Source organism: Emys orbicularis, chromosome 22 (assembly GCF_028017835.1).
Source record: "Emys orbicularis isolate rEmyOrb1 chromosome 22, rEmyOrb1.hap1, whole genome shotgun sequence".
NCBI lineage: Eukaryota > Metazoa > Chordata > Testudines > Emydidae > Emys > Emys orbicularis.
Window position 1 is genome coordinate 22,912,333 of NC_088704.1, and position 12,986 is coordinate 22,925,318.

The window sequence follows — 12,986 nt, forward strand, 5'->3', positions numbered from 1 at the left end:
AAGCCCCTTTCTGCTTCATAACAGCGCATTCCCTAGAAAATGATACTGTCATTAGAAGAAAGAATGGGAAAATAACTGTCTTATTGTGCCGCAGTCAAGCTCTAGAGCTATGGAAGTTATGAAGCTGAATCTTAAGCCAATCTGCGTCTGTCCATCTGACTTAAATTCACTCTGCAGCACAGATGATAAACTCTCTCAAAGGGTGAAATTCAGCCCTGTGTAGAGGGCCCTAGCCTTGTGCTGACTTCCTGCACGGTGGTGCATTTCACCGGGTGTGACTAACACTGATAACAGCCCAACAGTGCGTGTGGTGTGGTGGTAGCAAAGGGGAGACTTGCAAGAAACATGGATGGCAGTAGCAGCACGCTTCTCTGTTCTTTGGATTTCAGAATTTGGATCTATTGGAAACTGAGCTCTACGGAACTAATCCAGATATTGAGCTTTGTCTGCGGTCAGTATTACTGTTGTGTGTGTTACTGTAGTGCCTAGAAACCCAGTCATGGGCCGGGTCCTATTGCACTAGGCACTTTACAAACCCACAACAAAGACAATCTCTTCCCTGAAGAGCTTGCAATGTAAGAAACTTGCTGTAGTAACAAGGCTGCTGCTGTTTTGTGTGCTTTTTAAAACTGATCTTTTCAAAAATCACAGTATCTTCCATGGCTGAATGTGGGTCTCTCAATACTCCGTCCTCCCCCAGATTAATTCTTCATATTCCCAAGAAGCTGCACATTCAGAGTAATGCAGTTGGAAATTAACTTTCATTTGATATGCTAAGAGTTGTGACAGTTGTAAGTCTCTCTGATGTCAGACACAATAGTGTGTTTAATTGGATCAAATGCTCCATGGGTGATAAGGCTTTATTGATTCTCAAGTCTTTTGATGTTATCTAGGAAAACATTAAAATATCAGAAAGTCATTTTTCTCATTAAGGCACCAGATAAATATTACACATTTCATAATGTTTGCAGAAGAAAGGTGACCAGCCTCCAGGAGAGATGTCAAGGATAAAACTATTTTGTAGAAATTAACCAACTATTTGCAGCTTGCGTTCAAGTTACACAGCGCCAGTTAGAGCTTTATATTTTGATAAAAGGCGACTGATCGTGCCAGTGACGGCAGAGCAGCGAAACAGTTTGATGGGTGCTCAGAGCCTAGTGCCCCATATTGCTGGAGAGGATAAACACATTGTCACTGAGAAGTTCTTTCTTTCTAGTCTACTGAGCAAAATAGTGAAATGTCCAAATTTTACATATAAAGAAGGCATCCTTTTACATTTCTGTTATGTTGACGTGGAGCTGATGTGCAGCTGAGAGACTCCAGATTGGTGTCACCACGAGGGCTGGGAAATATGAGCCTTTGTTTCCATTATTTGTATTTTCTTTTGTGAAGTTATAACTGAATAGGCCAATACATGGCTGCATGTTATGGACCACTCCCCCAGGAATACAGTAGCCCTGTCTACCTCAGTTGCCTGTAAGGCTGATCTAAGGATGGAAAAACAGCGTTTGAAATGGGAGGTCAAAAAGCAGTGGTACTTTCCCCAAAAGCATCATCTGCCACACCCACGTTCCCATCAGTCCCCATTTGTTACACTCTCTTTGCCGTTCTCCCACCCCTTCTGCTTTGCTCCATTTGGCAAGGGAATGCTAAGGGAAGTTTATAAACTCCAGTCTACTAATTTGAACCACCACAGAGGAATTGTTTGAGGTGACCCGAGAGGACAGAGGTACACATACTAGATTGAAGGGAAGGAAGGGAAATTGTAGGCTGAATGTGAAGAAATATAGCCTAACAGTGAGGTCTGTTGGGTTGTGGAATAGTGTTCTTAACCCTATGTGTAGGGCTCTTTAAAAGTAGGCTGGACAAAGCCCAGGAGGCAGGTGGTGCGGGAACAATGTGTATAGTGGGGGTGCGGAGAGCCACTGAGCCAAACTGTAAACCCTGTATGTGATGGAACCACTTCATGCCAGGGAGTGTGGCAGCCCCCTCCACCCAGCATCTCTGGTTCCAGCACCTATGATCGGAGGAGACACTGAAGGCAGCAATCCTGTATCCCAGGAAGATGGAATAGATAACCCAGTAGATCTTTTCCATTTCCATAGATTAACTATGGCACAGAAGCCTGTCAATGCGCTCCAGTTTAGGTGCTGTAGGTCAGATGTGACCCATTAGTGTAGTATTTCAGCATGCATTTCAGGTGTTTAAGGAATGGTCACATGGTAGCCTACACCAGAACACTCTGTACATTTACTATTATGATAATACATTGCCACATCGCAGGGGTTCTCAACCTCCTGGAGGCTGCAGTCATTCTTCATTTTTCTCCCTTTCTGACTCTTTTTTTTTTTTTTAAAGTAAAAGTCTCATTAGCCCTTGTGGTTGCAGAGAGACCCTTGGAAACATGAACCAAATGTAACCGATGCAGCTGTTCTGCCCAAATCTGCAGACACCCTGAAACACGTGTTCTGGGGACGTGAATGATGCCATTCATCTCAGTTAATCCTTATGGACTCTGCTATTCTGTGGCCAGAGTTTGGCACTTCCGAGATGCCAAGGCTTTCAGCATTTCTGCCGTGGAATTTTCCGTTTTACTGCTGCTTGGCACTGGCATTTTGTTTTGTCTCCCTGCCCTGGTGAGACCTGTTGGCAGCTGCCCCTCGGTCTCTGGCTTTGCCTTCTAGGGGGAGTTCATTGGGTTCCAGTGTGTGCTTCCATGGAACTAGGCCACCCCCCTTTCCGACCTGTTCTTCCCTCTTCAGTGGATCTGCTGCTTGCATTCATGGGCAGTGGATGAAGCTTCCCCTGTCCAGCCTCTCCTGGCCGAGGCTACGCTCCTGTTCTGCCCCATACCGCCTCTTCCCCCGAGGCCCTGCCCCCACTCACGCCTCCCCGTGGCCCCGAAACTGGAAAGCTCTGTGCCCCCGCTGTGGCTTCTCAGCCCCTGGGAGATTTTTCCGGGCCCCCCAAATCCGCCACTGCCCCCCAGCCTCCATTACACGTTGCCCATGCTTGCTGTACAGCGTCCCTCTCTGGCAGACTCTGACCAAAGCATACCCCGGGATGCTAGTCAGCAACCACGACCCGTCAAAGGAGTTGTTGGGGTAGCTGGCCCCGGATTCCGAGGGGTGCATGCAGTGGTAAGGAGGAGGGAACATTGAGCCATTTGGAGCCCAAGTATCCATCTTTACAGAGTAAACCCATGGAGTTCTTCAAGGAGACGCATATGAGTTTACAAAATCAGAACACTGTTTTATTATATGGCAATGCTGCTGAGCATCAGATTTGGTGTCCTCGAGAATAGCGAAAGCTGCCTAGCCTCAGATAATTGGGAAAACACTGATTGCACACTGTGTATCAGATGTCATTAATGCTATATTGGTCTTTGCTGCTGCCAGTCAAAGCCACTCTCCTCCAGTGACTCAGTCAGCTGATGACAAATTTATGACATGGCTGCAGATGTTCAGGAACAGCTGTTTAGCAAAATTCAGGGGAGCCAGCACTTCTCAATCGGAGTGGATGAAACCACAGATGATGTCCTCTGCCCAACTTTGATCGCTTGTCCAGCCAGTGGGAATTATCTGTGCATGGGAACTGCCTGTTTCACTCTCCACTGACAGGACATGCTATGGGGGAAGCTTTCCAGCAAGCAATTCTTGCAGGTGGGTTGGATTGGCATTGCTGTGCAAACACAGCAGCCTTGTGTATTCAGTCCAGCCCATTGCATTCCAAGCCATTTGAACTCCTTTGTTCAGTTCGCTAGGAAGTGTTGGAGGCATAGAGAATGCCAGGACGAGTCCTTGACAATCTGTGAACTTTAGTAAAGGTGAGCCCACTAATGCAGGCCTCTGCACTGTTCTGTGAAGAAACAGGCACTTGGCATCGGCAGAGCTTGTTGGCTGTCTCGTGGCAGAGTTCTGGACTGCTTGTGTAGCTCAGAGACGAGGCAAGGGTTTCATGTGGTTCTACCCTGGCAGAATACTTCCCTGACCATCTTTGGCTTACTCTGAATGCTTCTTTCCAGTTGTGCAATGTGACATGGGTTCTTAACGTGGGGAGTGGGGTGTTGTGATTCCTAACAAACAGTTGGGGTTCATGACTACCCTGCCCTTCCCAGTTTGCTAAATGCGGGGGAGGGAGATCATGGCTAGAAGGGTGAGGGTCCAGGGTACTCCCAGTATGGAGAAGGATGGGAACTCTGGCTGGATGAAAATAGCTGTTTCTCTGTTCTAGCTCTGGTTCATTGCTCTCTTTGATAGACGGTTCATTAAGGCATCTCCGTTTTTGTTTCTTCTTGCTGTGGATTTTAAACTGCTCATTGATATCTTGGCAGGATTTTCAAGGTGCAAGTTCTGCTGCTTTTCCTTTCATTCCTGCTGGGGAGATGAATATTTAATGAATGACTATGTATTTCAGTGGAGGGTTCTTTGCCACTGCTGTCCCTCCTGAACAGATGAAAGATTGATGCATGTTTGTTGTATGGTTTCTCTCTTTGTTCCCAGGATAAGTGTAGGAGTCCTATAAACTTTTTACCAGAACCTGCCCTGTTGGAGTTCAGAAGCCAATTGCTGCTTTAAGCGATAGAACCACTAACGTAATTTAAAGACCCGTAAGCAGCGACTTGCAAACATTTGATGGGAATGTGGGGAGCTAAAATGAGCAACTGTCCCCTACTGTGTTTACCTGGAGAGAAAACATTTATTTAGGTATATTCACATATCACATCTGTTTTGCATTTAAATGGAAATATTTTCCAATGTTTTTAATGCCATGAATTGGGTTAAACATTTTAAAAGGTAATAACATAAAAAGGACACACAGAGTGCCTGCTACTCACTGGAGAGCAAGTCAGGCATGCACACAGCCTGGGCTGGCACTAATACGTTCGCTGTCTTCCCAGTCAATGGACCGGATGGGCTCACAGTGAATTTATGAGGGTTTTATTCCCAAGTTCTGACTTCTCCCTTATCTCACACTGAACGCTGCATCTATGGGTGGGAGAAGGGGGAAGCAAAAAGGAAGAGATTTGCCAAACATTGTCCATTGCGCAGAAAGGAATACAGATCAAGGGTGCTCTGACACCATTTTTTTACATTGGTGTAAATCCACTGGTGACAGCTGTTGAGACGTAAACGGGAGTAAGACAATGGACAATCAGGCCCATAATATTCGAAAAGGACTGTTTAGTAAAACTCAAGAAAGCTGCCAACCATCTCTTCCCCCACATGCTGCATAAACCTACACCAGCCACATCCGAGGCTCAGTCTCCTGCTCACGGCTACTTCAAGTTACCAAACAATAATCTGCTTATTAGTAATACAGAGCTGTCCCTTGTAACTGGCCGGATTTCCAGAGCCCTTCATGTTGCGAAGTAGAGGAAAGAGGTCAGCTGCTCTTGCCATGCAACATTTCCCTTTTTTCTCTCCCTCCGCTTCCCTTCAGGAGGTGGCTGCTTGCCTGTCTGCCGCCCCTGAAATACTGGGGGCTGCCATCCTGAGACAGCCCACGTGGTATTTACTTTGCAGAGTTGAGTGTTGGCAGATGCATGGTTCAGTGGCCTGGCCTGGCCTTTGTGTCCTAGGAGATTACTTTCTGTTGTCGCAGAGCACGGCAGTGCAAGGTGCAAACAGCCCAAATAGTAAATCAAAATAAGGTGTGTGACACTAAAAAGAATATTAGACAAAGTCAAATAAGGCCTGATCTGATATTGGCTGGCTGATATTTGTTATGGAAATGTCTTGTTTTCCCACAGACATACTCACTGTGATGAGTCAAAGACAGGGTAGGCCCACTGCTTAGTGAAGAGGGAGAAACAGTAACAGGAAACTTGGAAATGGCAGAGATGCTTAATGACTTCTTTGTTTCGGTCTTCACCGAGAAGTCTGAAGGAATGCCTAACATAGTGAATGCTAATGGGAAGGGGGTAGGTTTAGCAGATAAAATAAAAAAAGAACAAGTTAAAAATCACTTAGAAAAGTTAGATGCCTGCAAGTCACCAGGGCCTGATGAAATGCATCCTAGAATACTCAAGGAGCTAATAGAGGAGGTATCTGAGCCTCTAGCTATTATCTTTGGAAAATCATGGGAGACGGGAGAGATTCCAGAAGACTGGAAAAGGGCAAATATAGTGCCCATCTATAAAAAGGGAAATAAAAACAACCCAGGAAACTACAGACCAGTTAGTTTAACTTCTGTGCCAGGGAAGATAATGGAGCAAGTAATTAAGGAAATCATCTGCAAACACTTGGAAGGTGGTAAGGTGATAGGGAACAGCCAGCATGGATTTGTAAAGAACAAATCATGTCAAACCAATCTGATAAAACTTTCTTTGATAGGATAACGAGTCTTGTGGATAAGGGAGAAGCTGTGGATGTGGTATACCTGGACTTTAGTAAGGCATTTGATACGGTCTCGCATGATATTCTTATCGACAAACTAGGCAAATACAATTTAGATGGGGCTACTATAAGGTGGGTGCATAACTGGCTGGATAACCGTACTCAGAGAGTTGTTATTAATGGTTCCCAATCCTGCTGGAAAGGCATAACGAGTGGGGTTCCGCAGGGGTCTGTTTTGGGACCGGCTCTGTTCAATATCTTCATTAACGACTTAGATATTGGCATAGAAAGTACGCTTATTAAGTTTGCGGATGATACCAAACTGGGAGGGATTGCAACTGCTTTGGAGGACAGGGTCATAATTCAAAATGATCTGGACCAATTGGAGAAATGGTCTGAGTTAAACAGGATGAAGTTTAACAAAGACAAATGCAAAGTGCTCCACTTAGGAAGAAAAAATCAGTTTCACACATACAGAATGGGAAGAGACTGTCTAGGAAGGAGTACGGCAGAAAGGGATCTAGGGGTTATAGTGGACCACAAGCTAAATATGAGTCAACAGTGTGATGCTGTTGCAAAAAAAGCAAACATGATTCTGGGATGTATTAACAGGTGTGTTGTGAGCAAGACACGAGAAGTCATTCTTCCGCTCTACTCTGCTCTGGTTAGGCCTCAGCTGGAGTATTGTGTCCAGTTTTGGGCACCGCATTTCAAGAAAGATGTGGAGAAATTGGAGAGGGTCCAGAGAAGAGCAACAAGAATGATTAAAGGTCTTGAGAACATGACCTATGAAGGAAGGCAGAAAGAATTGGGTTTGTTTAGTTTGGAAAAGAGAAGACTGAGAGGGGACATGATAGCAGTTTTCAGGTATCTAAAAGGGTGTCATAAGGAGGAGGGAGAAAACTTGTTCACCTTAGCCTCTGAGGATAGAACAAGAAGCAATGGGCTTAAACTGCAGCAAGGGAGGTCTAGGTTGGACATTAGGAAAAAGTTCCTAACTGTCAGGGTGGTTAAACACTGGAATAAATTGCCTAGGGAGGTTGTGGAATCTCCATCTCTGGAGATATTTAAGAGTAGGTTAGATAAATGTCTATCAGGGATGGTCTAGACAGTATTTGGTCCTGCCATGCGGGCAGGGGACTGGACTCGATGACCTCTCGAGGTCCCTTCCAGTCCTAGAATCTATGAATCTATGAATCCCACTGGTCTACTCAGTGACTAGCTTGATGAGAGAAATGATGATTTAGGATGATGCATCCTAGCGGTTTCTCCTGTGCCAGGTTGCAGTCCAGTGGCAGTGGTCCTGGGGCACTTATTCCAGTCGTCTCCTGGCCCCATACTGCTGCTGCGTGATGCGAGGTAGCAGTGCAGAACTCTGCAACTTTTAACTGTGCCTGATGCTGTGGCTGCCTCTGCCTCTGTTTAATCTTCATTTGATAAAACAAGGTCCTTTTCCTGATGATGTAAATGTTGCCACTGCCTAAATCTCATCACCTAAACACAGAAGCTTTAGATTTGCCTAAATATGTCCCACTGTCTAGCAATAATGAGCAAGTTGCCTTGTGTTCAAAGATGCTTTTTCATCCATTTTGGCTGGCAGAGGGTTACCCATGGGCTTCAGAGCTTGAGTGGAGCCTACACAGTCATTCTGAGGGAATCAGTTTTTCTTCTGAACACATCCTCCTGGGGAGCAGTCCCTGTGGCTTTGGAGTGGAATGCAGTCTCCTAAAGTCATCCCCTCATGTCCCCTTTGTTGGCCAGTAGGGTGACCAGATGAGATGAAGAAAATATCAGGACACCGGGGAGGAGGGCGCGCAAAAAAAAAAAAAAAAAAAGCCGAGTGCTGCCGGCGGAGCAAAATATCAGGACAAATTGCGTCCCGACCATTCTCTGGTCGGGACGCGGGACAAACAGCTAAAAATCGGGACCTTTAATTTTGTTTTAGTTGTGAATATTCACTTGTGAAATAAACTAAACCAAATTAGGCCACTTTAATTCTGGAAGAGGGTGTTCACACGGGTTTAATGCAGTTTAACTCATCCACTTCAAATTCACACCTTTAGTTAATTCAGATGAATTTTCCTGGGTGTCCCCAGGTAAACAAGCCTTGAGAAATAGCTGTCCCCAAATCAGCGCGCTCTCCTCCTTGCTGTCCAGATTTCATTCTGTTGTTTGTCTAATTTCATAGGGCAAGGACATTGTCTTCTTCTATATCAACTGCCTTTTATTCCTGTGATGCTATATCAGCAATTATAATAATAAACATAAGAACATAAGAACATAAGAACATAAGAACATAAGAAAGGCCGTACTGGGTCAGACCAAAGGTCCATCTAGCCCAGTATCTGTCTACCGACAGTGGCCAATGCCAGGTGCCCCAGAGGGAGTGAACCTAACAGGCAATGATCAAGTGATCTCTCTCCTGCCATCCATCTCCATCCTCTGACGAACAGAGGCTAGGGACACCATTCTTACCCATCCTGGCTAATAGCCATTTATGGACTTAGCCACCATGAATTTATCCAGTCCCCTTTTAAACATTGTTATAGTCCTAGCCTTCACAACCTCCTCAGGTAAGGAGTTCCACAAGTTGACTGTGCGCTGCGTGAAGAAGAACTTCCTTTTATTTGTTTTAAACCTGCTGCCTATTAATTTCTTTTGGTGACCCCTAGTTCTTGTATTATGGGAATAAGTAAATAACTTTTCCTTATCCACTTTCTCAACATCACTCATGATTTTATACACCTCTAATAAGTCATTAGGATAATGGAATATGTTATAAACAATAACATATTCCATTATCCTAATGACTTATTTATCTGTATACCTACATATTCTTCTGCAGTCCCGCCCCTTCCCCGTCTTGACACCTCCTAAGTCTTGGACATGGTGCATAAATAGATGTTTCAAAATGTTGGTCTAAATTCCATATTCTGGCATTTGCCTTTGATTCTGAGGTTCTGTGCTAACACAGTGTCCTGGATACATTTGTTTTAAAATTCATAGACAACATTCTTTATTTTTAAATACGTTACTTGCAAATTGCCAACTGTCTATTTGTTCCAGGCAATTGTGAACACAATTGGTAAAGTAAGCATCAAGTAGGGTTTAATTGCTCGCCTAATGGACAATGACTGATGAGGATAAAGTCCCAGCTGTGCTGCACCTCCGCTTTGCAGAAGAGCCACCTTCCTTGCATCAGGTTTACTCACTACACTGTACGTTTAAAAATGTTCCACAGTGAATATTTTCAGAGCTCCCTGTGATTCCCATTTCCATAACCTGTTTGGTTCCGTCCCTCGTGCGTAGAATCTCCTGGGGCTCGTGAGCCATAACTTTAATTCTTATGACAAGTTGCACTCCCATTTTTATAAGTTATTAATTTCAAAGACATGCAAGCCTTGCTCAGGCTCAACAACAACAACATAATAATAATTAATATCCCTGTCATAAAGTCACTCTAAGACATTCGGGACTTTATTCTTGCATTCATTGCAGTGCTGCTTTTCTCTGTTTTATATCCAGAATTCTGAGAATTATTTTCAGTCACCATAAATCTCTTCTATAAATCTCTGATCAACTCTTCAGGATCAGCCAGATTCGCAAGCTTGCATCTAGAATAAATGTGTTTTGTAGGAAACTTTGCAGCTGTTCTGTAACCTTTCATAATGCAGCTTTCACTGCACTGCTGTGCAATTTGTCTGTTTTGAAGGCTACTGTGATCATAATATACTAATCATTGCATAAAGTCCAGAATAGCTTTAATATCCTTGGCAACTGATCCTCTTCTAGTTTAGATTGGTGAATTATATAACCTTTAATAATATATTCTAATAATTATTATTGAAGCTATTAATCACTAGATGTCCTGTATCTTTTACTTCCATACAACACCAGAGCATGAATTTAGGAGATGCTTAAATCACATAAAGTTAGATTATCCAGGCAATCAGTGTCAATGTTCACAATCATGATAGTTTAATTGAAGAAAAATGCTTTCTTCAGATCCTTCTTGGAGCATCCTATATAATGGTAATTCTGAGACTGTTAAACTGCATTCCATCTTACAATTTGAAACTGGTCTTGTTTTACTACAAAGCCCTAAACAGTTTCTCACATGAAGACCCTAAACTGTCAGCTAAGAAGAGACGCAGAGGAAAAGTCCTGACTTTGTAGATGTTTCTCAGATCCACATAAGATGACAAGCCCCAAGTTGTTTCATAAGTTCTATGGTGCCTTATATTTTTAATATTTCACTGGCACCATGTTACACACACACAGACACACACACACACACACACACACAGAACAATCTCTGTCAAAACTGTTTCATTACAACTACTTACTAGACACAGCTGTTCACTGGAAGTGGCTGCCTCATACAATTGTATTTAGGAACTTGCAGTTGGGTTGAATACTTAGTTTTTTGGATTCAAGATCTGAAACTGTGTTTTGTTGACACTTTCACAGCAGGTTAACTATTCACTTTGTTGCTTGTCTTTATTATGCAGAAGAGTCAGGGTCCCCAGCATACCGGGACACTGCCAAACTCTTTGAATCTAATGTGCCTGTTCCGACAGTACCTCAGAGCACCCCCACCCGCACCTTGGGCACTCTGTCGATGCAACTTCTCCTCTCAACTGGTGGTGGTCTTGATCCAGGCACCCACAGTCCCTTCTTCACTTTCCACTGTATAGATTCTTAGACTTATTGTCTATTTGAAGAGCGTCCCACACATCCAATATATCAATTCAGCACATTGTGTGTAATCTGTTAGCTTTCGCTATGCTGTCTCTTGGCTCAAGTCCTCCGGCATTTGTTTTTGTGTATCTCCTTTTTAAACTCTCATTTTCTTTGGCTTTTTAAATTCCATCTTCTGTTATATTGAGCCTTTAAGTGGTTCAGTGCTACGTTGTGTCTGCAGCGCTGTGGGACATTCTTACATGGATGAAAAGAGCTATGGAGGAGTTGTGCACACCCATCCACCCATTCTGGGTCCAATAATTGGGTGACAAACCTGATATTTACCAGGGCTGGATAACAAATAGGGCAAAACTACATTTTCAAGGTGCAGTATTTTGTTTTTAGAGAGGATTCCTCTTTCCCCATTCGCCAAGATGTCACATTCCTGCCTGTGGAAACACTTTCATGTGTCAGAGTAGCAGCCGTGTTAGTCTGTATCCGCAAAAAGATCAGGAGTACTTGTGGCACCTTAGAGACTAACACATTTATTTGCGCATAAGCTTTCGTGGGCTACAGCCCACTTCATCGGATGCATGTAGTGGAAAATACAGTAGGAAGATATATATATATATATATATCTTCCTACTGTATGTAGGAAGATATATATATATATATATATATATATATATATATATATATATATATATACACACACACAGAGAACATGAAACAGTGGGTGTTACCATACACACTATAAGGAGAGTGATCAGTTAAGGTGAGCTATTATCAGCAGGAGAGCAAAAGAACTGTTTGTAGTGGTAATGAAAATGGCCCATTTCCAGCAATTGACAAGGAGATGTGAGGAACTGTGTGTGTGGGGGGGGAAATAGTTTTACTTGCATACTGCAAGGTGTGAGCACAGATTCTCAAATCTGATCTCTTGGTTTCTTGGCGCTGAGGATTTTTTCACCCAGCTCTGAACATTACTGTTGCCCTGTATGTATTCCAAGCTGTATCAGCGTACAGCTTCCATGGTTTTGGAGAGTGATAAGGCACAAAGAAGGAGGCTTTGTCCCAAGAAACCGTGTATATGTGGATAAAATTTTCAGATCCAAATTGGATTTCTGCAGATCCAGGTGTTAAGATGATCTTTGAGTCCTGAGAAACCTAGATTTAAAAAAAATCTGCCAAGGATTTTTCTTAAAATTCTCCTTGGTTAGCATTCTTGCTATGTGCACTGTAACAATACTTTAATATAATTAAATATTAAATTCCATGTAGAATCTAGTGGGTAGGCAGATGTACTGGTATGTTAAACTTTATGTTGCTTGAAAATGGTTTTCAGGTACATCAGAGGGAGACCATCCAGCTGTAAAATTATCTGCTTTATGATGCTGCATCACAGCTTTGGTTTTCCTTTTAATTAAAAATGTACCTTAAAGTCTAGCATCCTCAGACAATCTTCACTATCACTTTTTGTTTTGTTTAATTTACCGACAGAATATAAAATGACACAATTGTTCCATGAGCTTTTTGTATTGTTTACAGAGAAAATGCATTTTAATTCAAATAATTTTTCCATTTTGCTTGGTTGATCCAGGTTTTTTTTGCCTTTTAGTGAGGTTGTGGGAAATGCCATAGCAGATCAGACCATTGATTAAAAACAAATCTGAGCACTGGTGATGTAATGTGATCGCTGGCTGTGACGCTTTTAAGATATTGCCTTCCCTTCCCAGACCATCTGCATTTGAGGGATCAGGTGGCTCATAAGGACCATGTTGTATCTATTCATAATGTTCGGAGAGACAGTGTGGTCCGTGGATAGGGCATTGGACTAGGACACAGTAGACCTTGATTCTCTACCCATATCTGCCACTGACCTGCTGTGTGACCCTGGGTATGTCACTTCACCTATCTGTGCTTGTTTCCCTTCCTGACCTTTGTTTCTCTTGTCTGTTTAAATGG

General features: G+C 43.2%; 1 protein-coding gene across 1 annotated transcript in view; it reads left to right on the top strand.

The window, feature by feature from the left end:
- The window catches only part of CAMTA1 (calmodulin binding transcription activator 1), a 929,563-nt gene that overhangs the window by 255,815 nt on the left and 660,762 nt on the right, over window positions 1-12,986 (top strand). The gene's annotated exons all lie outside the window — the stretch shown is intronic.